The sequence below is a fragment of the Pseudoliparis swirei genome, chromosome 8, assembly GCF_029220125.1.
Source record: "Pseudoliparis swirei isolate HS2019 ecotype Mariana Trench chromosome 8, NWPU_hadal_v1, whole genome shotgun sequence".
NCBI classification, from domain to species: domain Eukaryota; kingdom Metazoa; phylum Chordata; class Actinopteri; order Perciformes; family Liparidae; genus Pseudoliparis; species Pseudoliparis swirei.
The window spans coordinates 261,633-279,349 of record NC_079395.1 but is presented as its reverse complement, the minus strand read 5'-3'; the positions used below and the strand labels follow the sequence as shown (position 1 = coordinate 279,349).

The window sequence follows — 17,717 nt, the reverse complement described above, 5'->3', positions numbered from 1 at the left end:
ATTCCTGGAGGAGGAGCGGCGCTGTGAATGTGAACTTTGTTCCTCATTTACAGACAAAGACTCTGTTACAACCTGCTCCATGTTTTACATCACCTCACTTTCTTCATTTTAACATATTTATGTGCTGCTCAGATGTTGATGATTGCTCCATATTTCTCTACAACTCTTCCTCAAATCCAGTTTGCCTGCTGAGGTTTGTCCCAGTGGTTTGTTTGTCCTCCTGAACCAGTTTGCTGCCTGTCATTGAAGCAGCCGAGCAGGTAGAAGCAGTCAGTCAGGAGCCTCTCCCTCACAGAGTCTAACGTTCCCCCGGCTCGCCCTCTGCATGCCTTCATGTTGTTATAAATCTCTCTGCTGACGCCATCTCTACATGTAACTCTCTGGGTCGAAGTCGACGCTCTGATGCAAAGCAGCTGTCTCAAGTGGAACACGACAACAGGATCTGACATGAGATGCCGAGGCAGCGAGCAACCAGTAGTGATGATGAATACCGTCTCCTGTTATTCTCCACGAGCACGAGGGCTCAGAGGCGTAAGCTTGTGACTCCTCTTCACGTCGACATGCAACATGTGTTTTAAAGCTAGACTACAAGTATAATTCATATGTGGAGGTCAGAAGTTGTTCAATTACTCCATGAATAATTCCATGATCTCACACCTTAATATTGTTGCCACAGACCAAGAAACCAGTTTGTAGAACAGGAAGTCGGCAACCAGCCAGACTCAGTTGGGTAATGGTGCGTTCACACCGGACGCGTCGGGGGCGGAGTAATAAATGGGTCGAGGAACCACAGGACCGCAGAGTACTTCCACTTTTTAGTGGACTGAGCTGCACTCCCGCTGCGCTTCTCGCTGCTCTCTCTCTTCTCTCTTTGATACGTGTCTCTGAGACTTTTCCACCTACGGCGGCAATCTCCTCTGCCATGAAACACATATGCCGGCGGTTGGTTGATAGTAGTGTTGTTACGAGATGTGCCGGCGCGTGTGTCGAGTAATGGAGGGGCGTTTCCTCGAGCGGCGTGACGAGGCTTGCTTCATTTAGGGAGGAGCCAAAATGATGACGTCCAAGCCTCGCTGTACCTATACTGTACCACGTGACTGCTTCGAAGTGGTTCAGATATTGCCGGGAGGTTTGACAGCAATATAAACCCCTCATTCAAAATGTGGGTTGTTGGTTGAGAGTTTAGAGAGTTTAGAGAGAGAAATAGTTTGGAGAGTTAGGAGAGTGAGGAGAAGGATAGGTGATAAGATGGAACTGTTGAGAAACTGTTATTTCTGAATAAAAATGAATAAAATGTCCCTTGTCCTGTACATCACTGTCCAAGTTACACAAGCATATTCAGTCCCCTCTTCCTAGTTACACACACACGTTCACTGTCCTCTGCCTGCTTAAGCCCATGCCATTTTCCTAAAGTGACATAATAACATTATTACACAACCTACCACATCATATGATGCTCCCATTTTGGGAACATTTACACACACAGAATACATTAAAAAAATATTTTATTATGCACATATGTGATCATTTTTGGACAGAAATTATTTGGTCATACATTTTTGTAATTCATAGTCATTCCCAACAGCCATAACAGACACAAAAATGCAATGCATCACATTATGTGGTTCAGATACAGCTGCCTGTGATTATGCACTTGGCCAGCAGGGGGTTTCGTGAGCACATGAAGCTTCGAGACATGAACCCTTTCTCGAACCAATTGGCTGAAGTGGTTCGATGCCTCATGAGGCTTCATCTCACCATCACTAGTTGATAGTAAAGTACAACAAATAGCGAGAATAAAAGCAAATACATACATTCAAAACTTACCAGGTAGTCCCACGGCTTCTCCGACCTCGTTCCACGCTTTATCTTTATAGCTCCGGTTTCGGTAAGCATAAAGAGTTGTATCGTAAAGTTCAGACGGCGACAATAATCTTTTCCTCCATTTTTTCAAACGGCAGGGGCGATGACCGGAGCTGCTCAAACTGATTGGTTGGCAACTATGACTCACGCGTCTTTGCTGCCAGAGTTGGGGAAATTGAACTACGCGCGTCCAGCCGCGTCTGTTCGCTGTGTTCGCTCAGTTCGCCCCGCGACAAACCCTCTGGTCGTGCTGCTTCAAACGCGTCTGATGCGCTGCTCGCTGGAAAATACGCAGCTACGCAGCTTCGACGCAGCTTTGCATTGACTTGACATGTAATCTCGACGCGCGTCAAAATTTTGACGCGTCCGGTGTGAACACACCATTAGTGTGGGCGTGTCCACGTTGGTTGTTGCTGGTTCAAAACGCCTCGGCGATGACGTCATCACTCGTGTCCTCGGGTGGTTTCACAGCGTCTCCACTCAATGACTGCGGCTCATTGCGGCTCATTGCGGCTCACTCCTTTGTTTGTCTCAGCAGATGTTTTGATGTAAATATTACAGATGTTTGGTCACACGGTAGAAGTCATCACGTTATTCTATAAGTTCACTAAAGTTATTCAACAGATGATTGTCAAGGAATAGGTCTGTGAGATGAGAAAAAGACGATCTGTGTGAATATCAATCTGAGACCGGCCCACCGTGAGGCCACACTGCCCTCTAGCGGCCATCGGTGGTAAGACCCCTCTATTAAAACCCTAAGGTTCAGAATAACAGTTGGATAGATAATGTCAGTAATAACCTTATGTTTACACACCATTTCTGTTTGTATTGTGTTATAATATATATATAACAGGCCAGTGATTATTATTTCTCTTTCTTTTAAAGATAGAGAATCAGGGCGCTTCATAATTAATATAATACATATTTGAACTTATTAATATATAATATAAATTGTATAATGATATATTATATTATTATTATATAATGTATTATCTAATCTTATTTGGCATTTTTTTGGACTGCTTTATTTTTGAGAAAATATCCAAAATGCAAAATGTTTATTTTAACAACTATTTGCAAATAACCTAAATGTAATTCCAATATGAGTTTTAAAACAGCGTCATCACGTGGGAGGGTCTCCAGCTGCCTGTCAAGAAAACACAGGAAGTCACTCACTTCCTGTTAGTTCATTCTGTAGGCAACTTGTAGTTTACAGACCTCGTTGGGATCTCCCATCATGCACTGGGCCAGGCAGTCCGTGGAGAAGCAACTGCAAGCGCCTCGCTCTCGTGAGATTATCGGTGCCCAACGTGATCATGACGTCAGGGCCAGTCGGACCACATCTAACCGCGCATGCGTGGTTCGGAGAAGGACTCTGCGGACCTTCTCCTCTCCCACGAGCCTCCGGTGTCGGTCTCCGTGTCTCCGGGAGAAATGCTGAGACTGTTGGTGAAGCAGCAAGTCCACGCGGCTTCTGGAGACACGTTGGGGCTGATTGACAGATTAATCTCAGATTATGAGGAGGACGTTTCTCGTTTTAGAGAACATGAGCGACACAGATCAGGTCGGTGCTTCTTCTTCCTGGTCCCGGTGTTACACCCCTACTGGTTTTCAAACCTACTGGTTTCCATACGCGTGCGTGTGTTGTGTTCTCTTCACATCTGCAGCGGGGCTCTGTCTCGCTCACCAGATTCGTCACACATTCACAAACATATTGCTGGAGATCTTCAAGCCTCCGTTCATATCCATTTAGGCGATTACGATTGTATACGTGAGCAGTGCATCACAGCCACGTAGGAATAAATACATTTTATAAAAAATAAAAATAAAAAGATCGCCCGACCTGGTTTCGATCTCTGTCACGCAAAATGAGACTGCACTCTAAGCCGCGCAGTCTGAGCGCTGCGCCACCAGATATTAGTTTCAACTCAAGTAATTGATATATTCAACCATTACGTCACATCTTTTGTTTCATGGAACAGTTTGGCGGAGGGGATCTGAAACAACTGGTTACCTTGTTCGGATATTTACACTTTTAAACATGTTTAGCGATGCTTGTTCGCAACGCAACAGCCACACAATACCGACAACAACTAATTGACTTCGTGACGAGTATATAATGACGATGGTACTGTGAACAGAGATTAGAAACATTGCGAACACTGAACAACAGGAAGAATGGAATACTAGTAATGTTCCATCTACAAAACAATGTAGAACATATTGCTGGAGCTCTTGAAGCCACATGTCACATCTATTTACGATTGTACAAGTGAGCACTACACATCACACATGAAGAAACACATATTTTTATAAAAAGATCGCATCATGATACAAAAATAATATTGATAAACTGTATTGACATAATTCAAGAGTTTAGAAAATGCTGCACAGCTGTCACATCTTGCAATCACAATTCCAATCAAGCAAGGACATAATTAGCAACATCTGTATAAAAGGAAACTGTCAGACAAACAAACGGAAGGGAAAAAAGACAAGAAGCTTCGATGGATCCACTTATGGTGCAAGAATTGCTTCAGTTCAAGCTAATGCATTCCTTCACATTTCCAAAAAATGATGTCTGAATATTATTTATAAAGCATCACAAAACATGTTTGGAAGTATTTGAATATCCGCCCAAGGTAACCAATTGTTTCAGGTTGCCTCGACCAAACTGTTCCCATGACGCATACGAGTTGTGACGTAATGGATGAATATCAAAATTACTTGACTTGCAGTTAATATCTAGTGGCGCATAGACTGCTGCGCTATACAGTGGCCAGATTTTGCTTGAAGGAGATTGAAACCAGGTCGTTGCGATCTTTTTATAAAAATATGTGTTTCTTCATGTGTGATGTGTAGTGCTCACTTCACAATCGTAAATAGATGTGACATGTGGCTTCAAGAGCTCCAGCAATATGTTCATCATTGTTTTGTAGATGGAACATTACGAGTATTCCATTCTTCCTGTTGTTCAGTGTTCGCAATGTTTCTAATCTCTGTTCAACCATCAGTACGCCATTATATACTCGTCACGAAAGTCAATTAGTTGTTGTCGGTATTGTGTGGCTGTTGCGTTGCGAACAAGCATCGCTAAACATGTTTCAAAGTGTAAATATCTGAACAAGGTAACCAGTTGTTTCAGATCCCCTCCGCCAAACTGTTCCCATGAAACAAAAGATGTGACGTAATGGTTGAAACCAGGTCGGGCGATCTTTTATTTTTATTTTTTTATTTCTTCATACGTGGCTGTGATGCACTGCTCACTTATACAATCGTAATCGCCGAAATGGATATGAACGGAGGCTTGAAGATCTCCAGCAATATGTTTGTGAATGTGTGACGAATCTGGTGAGCGAGACAGAGCCCCGCTGCAGATGTGAAGTGAACACAACACACGCACGCGTAGGGAAACCAGTAGGTTTGAAAACCAGTAGGGGTGTAACACCGGTCTTCATGCTCGTTTTACGGCTTTACGTCACATTTAGTCCGTTTCCAGCTCGTTGGTTGTAGTCAGCGAGACTTTTGGTGAACATGGTTCGTCTCCAGCTCTCCTCTGACCATAAGAGTGACGTAAAGCGATCAGTGTCGTAAAGCGGTCAGAGTGTCTGATCTCTCTGGTGTTCTGCAGCCTCAGTCTTTGATGTGACTTCAGCTCCAGAAGCTGTGGTGAAAGGGTTAAACTGCATTGAGTGCAGCTGGTCCTTTAGTCTGAGTTGTTTCTGATGATTATCTTTTGAATCAAAATTACAATTTAAAACACCATCAAGTCACTTCTAGGTCACACTGAGTTGTGGTGTTTCACAATCTATTGGGATCAGATTATAATCTGCATATAAACCAAAACAACACAAAGAGATGTGAGACATTGTTAGTGTGGGAACGTATTTATTTCAGCTTGTTAGAAACTGAACAATGAGACGGTTTAGTAGCTTTATATTAATAAAGTAATACTATGAACCAGGTTGTTTATATTAATTAAGTAATACTATGAACCAGGTTGTTTATATTAATAAAGTAATACTATGAACCAGGTTGTTTATATTAATAAAGTAATACTATGAACCAGGTGTTTGTATTAATAAAGTAATACTATGAACCAGGTTGTTTATATTAATAAAGTAATACTATGAACCAGGTTGTTTATATGAATAAAGTAATACTATGAACCAGGTTGTTTATATGAATAAAGTAATATTATGAACCAGGTGTTTGTATTAATAAAGTAATACTATGAACCAGGTTGTTTATATGAATTAGGGCTGCAACAACGAATCGATAAAAATCGATTATTAAAATAGTTGGCAACGAATTTCATTATCGATTCGTTGTGTCGCGCGATTATTACGGCGCTCAATAAGTCACGGAGTATAAACAAAGTTGAGTTGAGCGCAGAGCGGCGCAGGAGAAACAAGAGCGGAGGGAGAGACGGAACGCTGCGTTGTGAGAGCCAATCAGCTGAGCTGCTCCTCTGTTGATGAATCTGGTGGCTGCTGCTGCTCACGTGGCGCTGGATGCGGAAGTCATTCACGTCGTCGGAGACATTCACGGAGCTAAGTGCGCCTCCGGGTGACGTTATGAACCCAGACACCAGGGCGCTACATGTCACGTGTGTGGCATTTCCACAAGAGTATAACGTGGCGTGGTTATTTATTCCGTGGCGGATGGCGAAATAGTTTTCCATGGACAAGCAACAGATAAATCACGACTCGCTGTGGCGCTGCGGCGTGCAGACAACATTTAACGGAGCGAGCAGCGCTCGCTCTGATCATCTTTTAATGAAGAATCGATACTAAAATATGCTAAATCACATCGTTTTTAACGATACGGGTGCTTTGTTAGTATCGCTACACGTGCAGCGTGACAGCAGCAGATGAAGTGACTAACATTCAATAACCTAACTTCCCAAACGCTGTGGACATCTGAGCGCTGATTGGCGGGCCGAGACGTCACGTCATCAAAGATGTTTGATTGTGAAGAGCACCACTTCACATTTTTTCCGATCTCACTGCAATCTCAGCAGCGGGCCAGGTGAAAATAATAAATCGGAGAACGCGTCTCTGATATTGTTCAGGGGCGGGGCCACAGGGACCACTGCTCAGGAGAGGAAAGCTGTCAGTCTGTTTGTGACGGGTTCATCACCATGGTGACCAGTGGATCTCCAGGACCTTTCCATGACTTTAAACCAAATTTCAATGATTAAACATTTTGTGAAAACTCTGTCTATACGTGACAAAGTGAGAAGATGTAGTATTTAAACTAACAATGAGAATTCCAAAGCATACCGTATATATATCGTGTAAATTAACATTTGAATAAAACAAATTTGCATTAGTTTTCCACATATTTTGGGATTTTATTTTTTTCAATTACTTTTCTAGGCCTGTTAATAGCCATTTAAAAATTCCATGACTTTTCCAGGTTTTCCATGACTGTACACCCTGTTTTGAATAAAGGGTTGACAATTAAAGTTTTTTTAGTTTTTTTATCCGATTAATCGATTAATCGATTATCAAAATAATCGTTAGTTGCAGCCCTAATATGAATAAAGTAATATTATGAACCAGGTGTTTCATGTCATCTTGATGACAAAGTCTCTCAGATCTTTTTTGTAGTCCATCTCCTGGACGTTGTAGTTCCACCGTGCAGACTGACCTCACTAACATGCCGTCGCATCATAACTACGTAGTTTGGTGAGAGTGGAGTCTGATCCTCTTCCTAACTCCTCATGAACTCTCCTTCCCATCTCTCCTTGACCCCGTGACGTGTTCCCCAGAGGTCAAGGAGAAGTGGTTAGGAAGCGACATTAGGAGGTCACTATCTGACTGTTGGACTGTGACCTTCTGTGTCCGTCTCCAGGAGAAATGCTGAGACTGTTGGTGAAGCAGAGACTCCAGGCTTCTGAACACACTCTGAGACAGATTAACAGATTAACAGCAGATTATGAAGAGGAACTTTCTGGTTTGAGTGAAAATGAGACACAAACTCCTGAGGCCGTGTTCAACCCTCGAGTTCAGCTGCACAGATCAGGTTTGTGCTTTCATTATTATCCCGTCTTCGTGCTCGTGTTCGGGTTTACGTCGACGCGAGGAGATGTCGAGTAAATAATAATAAATGAGAGGAGGGCCCCTCCTGTGAGGAAGGAGCACACGAGCAGATCCGAGGTCAGGACCACGTCACGGGATGTGGGTGCTGGAAGAGCCGGACTTGTTTTGGGAGAGCAGTCGTTTTGGGTTTTGACCTGTGCTGCCTGAGAAGGACTCTGTGATGCATCACATGAGCTTCTGTTTGACACGTGATCAGAGAATAAATCCTCCCGCTGGAAAGGAGAGAACGAGAGAAGGTCGGTGGCTGAATTATGACTTCAGACATCCAGTTGTGGAAATACGTTAGTGTGGTGCATTGTTTTATAGTAATGTTCATTGTTTTACAGTAATGTTCATTGCTTTATAGTAATGTTCATTGTTTTATAGTAATGTTCATTGTTTTATAATAATGTACATTGTTTTATAGTAATGTACATTGTTTTATCGTAATGTACATTGTTTTATAGTAATGTTCATTGTTTTATAATAATGTACATTGTTTTATAGTAATGTACATTGTTTTAGAGTAATCTTCATTGTTTTATAGTAATGTTAATTGTTTTATAATAATGTTCATTGTTTCATAGTAATGTACATTGTTTTATAGTAATGTTCATTGTTTTATAGTAATGTACATTGTTTTATAATAATCATTGTTTTATAGTAATGTTCCTTGTTTTATAATAATGTACATTGTTTTATAGTAATGTACATTGTTTTATAGTAATGTACATTGTTTTATAATGTTCATTGTTTTATAGTAATGTTCATTGTTTTATAGTAATGTACATTGTTTGATAGTAATGTACATTGTTTTATCGTAATGTTCATTGTTTTACATTAATGTACATTGTTTTATCATAATGTACATTGTTTTATAATAATGTACATTGTTTTATATTAATGTACATTGTTTTATAGTAATGTACATTGTTTTATAGTAATGTACATTGTGGTACATTGTTCTATAGTAATGTTCATTGTTCTATAGTAATGTTCATTGTTCTATAGTAATGTACATTGTTCTATAATAATGTATATTGTGGTACCACTCTCTCTCTACTCGATTCTCTTTGTCCTCTTAAGACTCGACCGGTTCCCAAACCCTCTCCTCTCCTCTCCGTGGTCGTCTGACTCGGTGATCTCGAGCCACATGGCGAGCGACGGAAAGGAAATGGCGATAATCTAATCAAGCTGACGACCTGCTCTCCTCTCAATCTCTCCTCTCCTCCTTCTCTGTCTCTGCAGCCAAAAGCTCTTTCTTCCTCACCAACATTCGGTCTTCTTTCTCTCACCCCAAAGAACTCGTCTCTATCTTCTCCAACCTCCTTGACCCCCCTGTCCCCCTCCTCCTTCCACCCTTCTGCCACTTTGTGACTACTTTACAAACGAGAAGACGACATGCCCTCCTTTACTAACCCATCTTCTATCCTCACCCACTTCTTCTTCATCCCCTCTTTCCTCTTTCACCCCTTGTCTCCTAATCAAGTTCTTGGCTTGGTGACCTCCCACCGACCACCTGCCCCTTGACCCCGTCCCGGCTCACATCCTCGAGACTGTTGCTCCTGACCTATGACCTTTCACCCTTCTTATTAACGGCTCCCTCTCAACTGGCTGTTTCCCCAACTCTCTGAATGAGGCGAGAGTCAACCCTCTCCTGAAGAACGCATCGACCCGTCTGAAGTCAGCAACTCCAGACGGTCTCTCTTCCTCCTTTTCTTTCCAAAACTCTGGGCGAGCTATCTTCAACCAAGTGTCCTCTGTCTCCACGGCACCTTTCAAGGCTATCTCCATGGCCGACCATCTTGCGGACTGTGAACTCTGTCTGTTGTGGCCTGGGAGGAGACGACATACCAGACCACGCACACACAAACTTTCAATATACTGATTGCATTCACTACCCCCTCCCCATCCCATCGCCTGCTTCTTACCCCCAGTGTGACGGACGGGGCTGTGGCTGCGCTGCTGTGTTGGCGCCCGGACCGGCTGGCTGCTTATCGGTGCTGGTCACCTTCTGCCCCAATGGATGGGCTTAGATCACCCAGTTGTTGGATTACCTCCTCCCCTTCCTACTCGTTGCAAGTCATGTCTAAAATGTATGTGCTTATGTGCTAAGGTGTTTTTTCATGCTCCACACTGTACCTCTCGGGCATAGTCGGGGTTGGTGTTTTTTTCTCGCCTTCTTCCCTCATGTTATGCTGTAATCTTTCATCCACCCTTTCTTGCAATCTCGATGCTTTTGTACCTGTACTCTGGCAACGACAAATAAATATATCAATCAAAAAAAAAAATCTGAAGAGGCACATCGGCGTCCACACAGGAGAGAAACCATTCAATTGTGATGATTGTGGGAAAAGATTTACACAACAGGGAAATCTGAAGAGGCACATCGGAGTCCACACAGGAGAGAAACCATTCAGTTGTGATGATTGTGGGAAAAGATTTACACAACAGGGAAGTCTGACGACACACATGAGAGTCCACAGGAGAGAAACCATTCAGTTGTGATGATTGTGGGAAAAGATTTAAATGACAGGGAGATCTACACTACTGATGTTACTGACTGCCACACTTCACTACGTTGTGTTCCGTTATGACGTTAAATAAACACTTTTTCCTTAATTTAATGCTGTGTCCGTGCCATATTTGCCATGCCCTAAGAGCCGGGTTGTGACAACGGCAACTTCAGCATCCAGCCCCTGAGGTGAGCGCCATTCCCACGGCGACACACACTGATATGAACACACTTATTCCATACATACAATAATATGGACACGCCTATTGACCTCCCAATAGCATCAGATAAAGGATTCATCTCTATACTGGTCTTGTTCGACACCATTGACCATGACATCCTGTTACAGAGACTGGATCAGTCGATTGGCATTTCATGCACCGCACTAAGTTGGTTTAAATCCTATTTATCAGATCGATCTCAGTTTGTATTTGTAAACGATGACGCCTCGATAACCACCAACGTTAGTCACGGAGTTCCACAAGGTTCTGTGCTTGGACCAATTTTATTTACCTTATACATGCTTCCTCTGGGCAATATTATCAGGAAACACTCCATAAACTCTCATTGTTATGTAGATGATACTCAATTATATCTATCGATAAAACCAGAGGAGACCAACCAGCTCAGTGAAATTTAAGCATGTCTTAAAGACATAAAAACATGGATGACCTGCAACTTCTTGATGTTAAACTCAGACAAAACCGAAGTAATTTTACTCGGCCCTGAGCGCCTCAGAGATCAATTATCTGGTGATGTGGTTTCTGTAGACGGCATTGCCCTGGCATCCAACACCACTGTAAAGAATCTCGGCGTTATCTTCGATCGGGACTTGTCCTTTAACTCCCACGTAAAGCAAATCTCAAGGACTGCATTCTTTCATCTACGCAATATTTTTAAAATCAGACACATGCCAAAAAGATGCCGAAAAACTGGTTCATGCGTTCGTTACTTCTCGACTGGATTACTGCAACTCCTTATTATCAGGCTGCTCTAATAAGTCTCTTAGGTCCAGTTGATCCAGAATGCTGCAGCTCGTGTTCTCATTGAAACTAAGAAAAGAATACATGACTCTGCACTATTGCTCTGCACTGGCTACCCGAAAATCAAGAATAACATTTAAAATTCTTCAAAATTATTACAAAGTTCTTTAACCATAAATTCAAGAAGTCAGAGAAACTTTTAAACCCAATTAAATGAGAACAATGTCGTTGATCAATACCAGATTTATTTTTTCATAAATCACCAAATAAAACGCAGAATCATCTGATCTGGTTCACCGTGAGCTCTTTGATGAGTTGCCTGTTGTTTGCTGCTGAGGGTGTCGTCTACAGGGGCTTCTCTTGAACAGCCTGTTGACGTCCCTCCAGATGGAGGGAGTCTCATGGTGCTGTAATCGTCCCTTTGTCTTCCACTAACTCCGAGCATTCATTCATATGGGCCCATGGCCAAGTACCACACACAGTCTGAGATGGTACAGGAGCTATTCATGAGGTATAGAAGAACAACGCTAAGGTGACTCAAGACAAATGGCTTATGACATTCTCCATGCGGAGGCGGAGACCACACCGAAGTCCTGCGGTTGATGACTGGAACAGAGATGGCTTGCCGAGCCCTTCAGTTGAAAGGGAATAACCCAAACAACACCAACAATATCCCTGTATGTAGGACTGCTATCTCAACACAGCGATCCATGAGGGCAGAAACCAACCAGCGTCCCAACCTTGAGTTAATGGACCGTTCTGTAGGAAATTATTTTCACGGATCAAAATATAAATGACGTAATGGGCCATGACGCTATACACTATACTTAAGGGCATAAAGTGCCAAACCACAACTCATCATACTCTCGGGAATGAGTGTGAGTCAGTATGCTTGTTTACCTGCAATGAGTCATTGATGAGACGGGCGACACAGATTTGTGTTTGGTCCGTCATTGCTCCTAACCAGTTCTGGTCGCTGTCATTAGAACAGGCAGAGTTGTTGTGTGAAATGTCCCCGCACACTGGCCATTTGTATCTCCAAGAATTTTTCTTCTAGCTGGGACGGGCCTGATTCCACCGGTGGGCTTTGTTTACAAATGGGTTGTATACTATTCTTTGCAGTCGGGTCTTTGTGGTTGGAGTACCGCCAAACTTCTTTGAAAAGCCTCTTCACCCGTCAACGCCTGAAACATGGAGAATATTCCGCCGTTCACTTCACACAGCGTACCTTTATCGCCAACTTGAAAACAGTTGTCATTTCCCCCTGAAGTGACAGAATTCATTGAGCAGGTTGACTATGTTTTAAGATTCTTTGTCACTGTGCCGCCAGCAGAGGGTTCGACGCGTGAGACTCGCCTGCAGCGATGAACCCGAACTGTAAGACTCCTGAACGCGGCCCAGACACACGGGTGGATCCGGTCCTTTTTCAAAATAATATATTTTTCCGACTGATTTAAAATGTAAAAAAATTACAACTTTTTTTATTCACTGTTTTTCCGGGCACCGTTCCTAACCAGTTGTGGGATTGCACAATAATGCCCGGGGTTGGGGACCCGTTCTAAAATGACAAGCCAAACCGATAGCTTATTCGGTGTTCATCGTTATTGCAGTGCTAACTTTCTGTATTGTGTGTATTGTAGCATTGGCCCAGTTCCTGTTGTTGACTTTGTCCATTCAGAGGCAGGATCCAGAAGAATTACGACAATTCCCCGAGCGGACGCTCATGAACAAGCTTTGATTATCACATGTCTGGCAACTTATCAGCTTGGATGAAACAAGGGTGGCAGTCCTTGGGACCAAGCTGAGGCCATGTTGACTGGTCAGGTGTGTCGAACCAAAAGGATGCTTGTTCACACTGTACCTAAGTTTCCATGCAGAGACACCCAACTCCTCCTCCGTTGCTTCTTGTGTTCCTCCTACACTCCATGCTTCCAATAAATGAGTCTTGCTTTCACTGTTTCTGCAGATGTATGCAGTTCATTTAGCTGCGGAACAAGGGGTTCAGTATTGACAAGATATTTATCTATTCACAGAACCAAAAGCATTGAGATGAAACATGAAACTATTATCACAGCCTTTATCCTGTACCTTGGCTAGAAAGAGAGGCGTTATTTGAAGACTGCCTGTAAGTTTTTAATGTATTTATTCATTTTATTTGACTGGAAGTTTGTGTAATGTTTAATGAGCTGTTAGTTAATTAATATGTTGATGTCATTGTCTAAATTCTTATTGTATGTTATATCCAGGTGGACAGCCACAGTGATGCAACCAATGCACATCGTGAAGATCGTGGGTTGTCCGTGGCAACGATGGAGAAGATCCCGCTGAGGTACTTCGATCCTCCTTGAAGGCGAGGAGATGTTATGGATGCGCAGCGTGCCAAAGCTTGTATGTTGTTGATGGGTTTTATTTACGCCATGAACCTCGCTTTTTACCCACCAGCATTGCGCTACACATTTGAAGTTTTAAAAAAAACTTCTTCTTGAACTGATGGGATTGCCGTCTCCAAGTACTCGGGTTTGAAGATGAAGTTGTTGTCCTAAATGAACACCAACTGCAATGTCTAGCAGCTGCTTCAACACGGACATGTTGGTGCGAGTCAAGTGAGGCACCTGTTCTGTCACTGGATGCAGATTAAAACAAATAATGTTTTATCCTTTAAAAATACAGTGATATTTTTATTTATTTTATTTTATAGTCGAGAGTTTATAGTTAGGCTGAATCAGGTTCACCTGGTCCAGCCCCTTGATATGCTGCTATAGGCTTATAGCTGCCGGGGACGCTTAGGATGCACTGAGCACCCATCTCCTCCTTTTCTCTCCTTAGAGATGAATTTTCATCTCAATCACATCGCTACTAACTCTGCTTTCTCCCCGAGTCCTTGACTTCACGCCCGCCTGGGGGTCATCGGACCCTTATGAGATGACGCCATAGATCCCATCTGCCTGATGCCATCATCGAGGTCTGGGATATCGTGGAATTACTGCTACCAACTAACGACGCCCAGTCTGCTGTTGAGACTACGCCCACTGTTGAGACCACCACTCCTCCTCTCTTCACCGCCATCTGCCTGATGGATCGTGAGGTTCCATCGTGGAATATGCCTACTACGTAACTATTCATACACTCTGTCATATTCATTGAATGTATTTTAACTTGGAAATCTGTCCTTCTGGTCATATTACATCTATTGTTCTGTCCATCCTGGAGAGGGATCCTCTCTGCTGTTGCTCTGAAGGGTTATCTGGGAGTTTTTCCTGATCCGATGTGAGGTCAAAGGTCAAAGGTCAGGGATGCTCTATGTGGCCATGATTGTAAAGCACTATGAGGGGAATTTGTGAAATTGGGCTATATAAATAAACTGAATTGAATTGAATTTATTATCCGAAGTGTGAAAAGGGCGGAGCCTATAAAAGGGAGTGGGAAGCTCACCTGGGCCTTTCTTCCTGTAGTCACACACCTGAGAGAGCACACAGTGAGAGAGCAGCCATCTTAGCGTGCTCTTTTTATTGCTGCTGTCAACAGCTATATCTTATTTAGTGTAAGCGGGCGTGACTCCTAAAATGACCAACACATTGTGTGATCAGGTATACGTTATGTTTTTATTTAACCCCACATGGTTTACTTTCTTGTCTGCACTTTGATGCATGTATTAAATGTAGAAGTGACTCCACCCAGTCTGTGAGTCCTGTGTTTCCGGTCCAGTGGCCTCTGGCCCCAGTGTATTCTGGGTGTTTCCTTGAGGGGGAACCAGAGGGTTGGCGCCTGCCTACAGCGCGACACCTGTGAGTCAGGACACAGTGGACCGAAAGACAGAAGCACTCCAGCTGGGAGCGCTCACCTCTTCTCACACATCCCTGGTTCTAGACATCACTTAAAGGCACAGCACACACAATTGACATGCAGTGGTGCTGAAACAGTCACACTCGGTGACCTCCAGAGGAGCCGACCTCCGTGGTTTGAGAAGTGAAGCCGATGCGTGACGGAAAGAACCTTGAACGTTACATGAAACCTTCAGTGAAGTCTGTGAGACGTGTTGGACCACCACCTCTGAAGTTATGGGAAAAGAAATTCGACTTTAGAGATTTACTGATTGATTATGATACTCTTTTTTATTTTATAAAACACAGTACATCATGTGTACGCTGATTTTCGGGGAAAACAAGTCAACAACAACAACATTTAGTCTACAAATGTATTAATAGAATAATTTGCATGAAGTTCTAAGAACAAAATATTCCTTGATAAAGAAGCTCTGGTGCTTTCTTAAGACTCATGCAGAGGAAGAGAAACTTAAAATTAAAGAATACATCAATAACAATATTCATCAAACATTTAGAGCTCAGAGCATTTTACATTTCCCTGCAGATAAATATGAGTTCAGGTAAACAAAGAGCATCATGAGCAGTGAGAGGCCCCATGACTCAACACACACAGGAAGGAGTGCCACCTACAGGAAACTCAGACACCTACAACAACAAGGGAGAAGATGGACAGTCCCGCCCACAAGGTTTGATTGACAGGTGAAGAAAAGTCTGCTCTTGAATGCGGCGATGATGGAAACAAAATAAGTTTCCCAGACTTAAAACACAGACTTTAACCAGATGTCCCTGAACTCACTTCTGTCTATTTGAGTTTACTTGAACTCAGCAGTGTCTCCAGAAGAATAAAACTTAAGTCCAGCATAGAGAGGCTGAGTGAATGTAGGTCTGACCTGTGGAGGAGAGTCATGGTGTTTCAGAGACGCTTGTAGAATGACAGAATACCTGCTCTGCAGATGCAGGTACCACCCTAATCTGGAGGACCGAGGACCAGAGACGGAATTTGACATTTGTTGTGAAAAAAATATATTAAATGTTATTGAAAAAGTAACGCAATTCAAGATTTATTATTGTTTCCAAACACATTCATCATAGCTCCTGTTCTGATGATATTCTTGTATGAGACGGCTAGCATCTAACTCCTCCTCTCCACTCCACCTCCAAGTAACAACGTCCAGTCAGACTCTCTCTACTCAGAACCTGACAACATCCAGTGAACCTGTCTGAGTGACTAGAATAAGACTGATCTTCCATCACAACTGTTGCTTTTCTGTTCCCATCAGATAATAACAGCTGTGTGTGTGCTGTGTTTGGATCCAGAGTGATGTCACATGAATACCTTTAAGAATCCAGCTCTGGTCTCGGGCTCTGCTTGTGAAGGAGACAGTAAACGCAGCTTCCACTTCAGTCACTGCCAGTGAGACGCTTGTCCACTTGTCCCCAGAACGTCCTGTAGTTTATCTCTGACTTCGACAGTTTTCAGCCGTCCACGTCCTCAAAGTGTCTCAGAGACTTGATATCGATGCCGGACGAGTGTGTAGACTCAGCGCATGGTGACAGTGAGGGGTAGTGGAGGAAACTGCTTGAGATCCTCTGTGTGTGACAGCAGCTTCAGCTCAGCCTCGTTCCTCTTCAGCTCAGTGATCTCCTGCTCCAGCTTCTCCTGGAAGCTCTTGGACCGACTCACTTCAGTTCTCTGCCGGGATCTGACCTGCTGCTCACGCCAGAGCTTCTGTTCTCCATGAGCCGGATCAGCTCAGTGAAGATCTTCTCACTGTCCTCCACTGTTTTATCAGCAGAGAGGTTGAGGGCCTCCACCTCCTGATGGAGCAGCTTCAGGTCTTTCTCTCGGTCCTGGATTCTCTGCTGATGTTGAGCTTCCACTCCCTCCAGCTCTCTGCCTCTCGGTCCTTTCTGCTGCAGCTGAGACTGTGTCGTGGCCTTTATGTTCATCCACAGAGCAGAGGTAACAGATACACTGCTGATCAGTACGGCAGAACATCTTCATCACCTCGTCATGACGAGAGCAGATGTTCTCCTGGAGCTTGTTGGAGGGCTCCACCAGCTTGTGTTTCTTTAATGGAGCAGAGTCATAATGAGGCTGAAGATGTTTCTCACAGTAAGAAACCAGACACACCAGACAGGACTTGAAGGCCTTCAGTCTCCTCCCAGTGCAGACATCACAGGCCACATCTTCAGCTCCAGCATAGCAGTGATCAGCAGGAGCAGCTTGGAGTCCAGTCTTCTTCAGCTGCTCCACTAGAGCTGCCAACATGGTGTTCTTCAGCAGGACAGGCCTCAGTGTGAAGGTCTTCCTACACTGAGGGCAGCTGAGGAGTTTCTTCCCCTCCTCTTCCTCCCAGTGGGTTTGAATACACCTCATGCAGTAGCTGTGTCCACAGGGAATAGTCACAGGCTCCTTTAGGAGATCCAAACAGATGGAACAAGA

At 43.5% G+C, this 17,717-nt stretch overlaps 1 pseudogene; it reads right to left on the bottom strand.

Moving 5' to 3' along the window:
- Positions 1-16,951: 16,951 nt before the first annotated feature.
- Positions 16,952-17,717, bottom strand: LOC130198342 (E3 ubiquitin/ISG15 ligase TRIM25-like; annotated as a pseudogene).